We start from the raw sequence: 4,573 nt of genomic DNA, 5'->3' as shown, positions 1-4,573 counted from the left end.
TTGCTGTCACAGGTAAATGGCTCCCATGGCTGGGGGAAAGAGCGGCCTCTCTCAGACACAGAAATGGGCCTTTCACAGAACAAAAAGCAAATGAGGGTGGCAGAGAGACGCAGCGGTGATGTATATGAGCACAGCGTAACCCTAACGAGCCTTTATGTGAAGGGGCAACCCGTTAATGTGGGGACAAAGCCGCTCCATCTTTTGTACAGCACCATTTGTAACAGCTGGATCTCAGAACCCCCTCTGAAAACCCTCAGGAAAGGGCTGGGGCTAGCTGAAAAAAAAAATCTCCACCACTGGCCTGGTGAGCAGCACGGAAACGTGCCCATGGGCCTCTCCTCGAGCGGGGAGAGCAGACCTCCACAGGCGCTCACCGTCAGGCAGTTCCACAGCTCATCTGCCTGTTCCTCTCGCCGCTGCAGTCAGGACCCATTCCAGGATTTTTCTGGGGAGATTCAGAAATACATGCAGGCAGCAGGCTCCTATAGTCTGTCATGGGAGGAGGGTTTGCATTTTCCGAGGTTTTAACGGCTTCATTTTGACTGGATGCAATAACCAGCAGTTCTTCCTTTTTTGTAGGTTCACGGTCTGGCTGAGCGAGCAGAGTTTCCTTAGTCAGAGGTGACAACTGCAGTTGTGGTTCCCCGATCGTTCGGCGCCGACTCCATCCGTGTGCTGCCAGGGCTGGGTCAGCCACGGGCACCCGGCGGCGCGCGGGTTAGCCAGGGCACGGCACCCACACCCAGCGCGGGTTGTCGTACTCGCCCACGTCCACCCGGCGGGACCGCGCCGATGACACCGTGTGCTTCGCCATGGCCGCCCCGCCGCCGCCGCTCCTGCCGCGCAGCCGCGCGCTGAGGGGACGGGGCCGCCCGGCCGCGACGCCAAGGGGCGGGGCGGTGCGACGGCTGCCATTGGTCGGCTGCCAGCGGGGGCCGTTCCCCGGGCAGATCGGCGGCTCCCATTGGTCGGCGGCCAGCGGTGGGAGGGGCGTTGCCCGGGCGAGGGGCTCAGCGTCCGGTCGCCGTGGTTACGGACGCGGCGTTCCCGCCCAAGTCCCAGCGGTCGCGGATCGGGCCGGTGCCCCCAGACGCGGTCGCCGCCGGGCGCCGGGCGAGCGGGCGGGTCTCCTGGCCAGCCCAGTGAGCGAGACTTCCCCGCGGACCCGGAGGCAGTGCGCCATGCGGTTCGGCAGGAGATTAAACCGCTCTTTCCGACGGGTACGAGCAAGGCAGGAGCCCCCCCCCTCCTCACAGTCCCGGGGCGGGGCGGGGCGGGGGGGCAAGGAACGGGGGGGAGTGCCAACGGACGGGGTGCCCGGGCTCTGAGCGCGGAACTCCGAGCTCTCAACACCGCTTTGTTCCTCCAAGAGTTAAAAAAGCAGCACTGGCTTCACGTTTCTTGTCAAAAAGAAGCGATCGTCCCCACACGCCAGCGCGGACTCCCACGTACCAGTGGCATGATCAAGATGAGGGGGGAAATGATGAATTTAACAGCACTATCAGCTCTTAACTGGCCTTCCTTGCTTGGTTCTTGTGCCTGGGCTCCTCAGAACAGCCAGTAGCCATTCACTTCACGTCAGCGCTACGGCAGGTTAGGGTCTGGAAGAAGAATGGATGCTTTCAATCTAGAGCCTTGAGTTCTGATATGAAAAGAAAAAAAAAAAATAAAAATCTGGGCAGCTGTTTGGAAAGTGTTGCGATTAGTCCCTCTGAGTTCCATTTCGCTTAGTCCATCTGTTGAGATGTTATGAAAACGTGAGCTTTGCAGACGGCAGTGCCTGAACTCTCGGTGGCCTCTCATTTGCGTCTCCCTCGGCACGTGCCTAAGCTGCGTGTAAGAATTGTCGCTGAGGAGCACAGGCTTTATTCTCTCGTTTCTGACTGCGTTTCAGTGCTGCAGTATTGTAATTTGCTGTGTGGAGTTCGTTTGCGCTGTGCAGTCTTTGTCTAAAGAATTGTTTCGTCTGCACTCCGAATGTATTTCGCAAATTAATACTGTAGGAAAGACTGGCATAATTCATCCTGGCAGCAGTCGGTGACACCTCTCTAAATTGTTTTAATCATTGACTGCATGCTGACGTAGCACCTAATTCACCTGGCTTCTCGGCTTTATATATTATACAAGTTTGTTGACAATCCTTTAAATTTACTTGACCTGCATTTAGAAATGAGTCTCGGAGAGGGAGAGCCTATAATTTACACTTTCTTCTGATCCCGTTGTGTACGTCTCTGTTCTTAGAAACTGGTATCTGTGGCACCTTTATGGAGTGAAAGAATTAGCAGCAGGGATGAGTTCGCCTTTTGAAGACCTTTGCCCGCGCAGGGCTGTGTGTCTCCTTTCACTTACGGTTTCAGGCGCTCGTGGCGACCGCGTGGGCCTTGAGCCGCCTCACGTCAGAGGGACCGGGCTGGGACAGCAGCGTGCAGGGCTGCGAGGGGGGGGGGGGGGGGCAGCTGCCGGGCCTCCAACTCGCCCCATCGCTTGGCAAACACAACGGGTTTAGGATCAATCGCTTCCTAGCAAGTGGGTCTGAAAATTCAACGGACCAAGGGGAGTGTCATTTGTGATACTTGAGCATTAGCTCCGATTTTGGCCTTGCAGCTGGTGGGTACGCTAGGTCAAGAAGGCATTGTGTTAGTGCGTAACAAACTCCTGACAAACCCTCTGAACACCACAGAGGAAATGAAAACAATAGGCCACGAGATAGGAAAACAAAACAACACATAAGCTTTTTGAGCCAAGTGACAGCTTTGCTCAGCCCAGCCCTGTTCTGCTTTCACTTACTGGCTTTTACGCTTTCTTTTCCGTACTAGATTGCTTCTAGGCTCCGCGGTGCTCACCCACAGCACACCCACCAAGGAGCAACCCAAATGTGCTCCGAGTGGGAGCTCGGGTGAAAGCACCGACTCAGCCAGTGAGTTCAGTCACTCTGAAGCTGAAGGTGTCTTCACCACTGCCATGGGCACTCTTGATGAGCCTCAGGAACAGGTACGGCCTGGGCCTTGCTGACGGTGTAAGTAGCCTGTGAGAGACTCTTGATCCCGCAGGCAGGCCCTAATCGCTTGCCTGAGCCTGCTGGTCTTCACTACAGCATTGCTTTTAGTGGCATGGAGAGACTCCAGAATAAATGTGTAAAAATGGAATCAATCCAGTCGGGCTCTTTGCACAAAGCCTTCTAAGTTGCCACGGTAGAAGGCAGACTGAAGTTTTCTTTCTCTGAAACCGGATTTTCTTGTGATGCCTGGCAGTGGAGAAGCACGAGGTTAATTTTTCTTTTGGTCCCTCATTGTGCTTTTCTGAGGGACGGGGCAGGCTAAAGGCATTTCTACCTTCAAGCCTGTGGGAATTGGGGTGAGGAGCCTGAGCACCATGCTCAGTCCTGGCACGTGGCAGCATGACGTTAGCAGTGACATGGCCAAGAGGCTCTCTAAGCCCCCACAGACAAAGCAAAAGAAACAGGAGCTGGGATCAGCTGAAGAGAGGAGTAAGATCAACAGCTAGGCACTTCCTCTTTGAGTATCTGGGGTTTGATGAGTTATTCTGCTGTTAGCAGCCTGCTGTTGTGTCCATCGCACTTGATGACTTGCAGCTGGAAAAGGAGGTTTGAATTCAGCAGCCCCGTGCTCACCGAGGAAAGCCCAGCTGCAGCTGGGCCTGCGCTCTTATTTTGTGGTGGGGGAGCGAAGGCAGGTACAGACAGAGCTCTCCAGCCCTGCAGGTTTCACCTCCCGGGGCTCCCTGCTGCCAAGATGAACACGGTGCCTCGGCTCAGCTCATCCCGGTGGGGAAGTCGGGGCGCGGTGCCGCTGCACCTCCGCCCGCTCGCTCTTTGCCGGCGCGGCACGAAGGGACGGCACCCCAGCACACCAGAAGGCAAAGCCCCCCCCACGCCCCCCCCCGGTTGGGAACCCCCCACGGCAAAAGGAGTGGAGGGCTGAAGCGTGAGAGCTCGTGCCGAGAGCAGATGGGCCGGGTCTGCGCCTCGGCCACCCCGAGGGACAAGATACACGGGCAGGACACCGGCAGAAGGGGCCTGATGGGGCAGCCACAGGGACATCTTTCCTACAGACTCTTCCCTCCTGAACTAAATTCCGTTAACTGCATTGTTGAAGCCCTTTTCAGGGATGTTTTGCTGAAGTGTCACATTGGGGTTTAGCTGATGGGTATTTTAAATTAATTGTACCAAATGTTCTTAACCAAGAAAGGATGAGGTTCCAGACAGACATCCATAAATCATTTCAGCTGTTTAGCAGGAGCAGTTGTTAGAGTGGTTTTTGATATGCAAGATGGAAAGGGAAGATCCTCTCAGCAGTGTCTGAGCAAGGCAGATGAGGAGAAAGGCAAACCCCACAGCGGGGGAAGGAAGGGGGCAGTTCCCAATGAGGAAAGACTATTCAAGAAGTGGCAGGCAGGAGGCGCGAGTGTATATTCACTCGTGTAAAGGCTCATTCCCACCCGGAGCTGTGACCCGGCCAGTCGCCCACAGCATCTACGTGCTGCCATCTCCTGGCCTGCTCTCACTGAGAGCCCGAGCAAGCACGCACCCTGTCCGCCACACCGAGTTGGAAAT

This window comes from Tyto alba, unplaced genomic scaffold (genome assembly GCF_018691265.1).
Source record: "Tyto alba isolate M040663 unplaced genomic scaffold, T.alba_DEE_v4.0 Super-Scaffold_200000175, whole genome shotgun sequence".
NCBI classification, from domain to species: Eukaryota; Metazoa; Chordata; class Aves; order Strigiformes; family Tytonidae; genus Tyto; species Tyto alba.
This window is presented reverse-complemented; position numbering follows the sequence as displayed.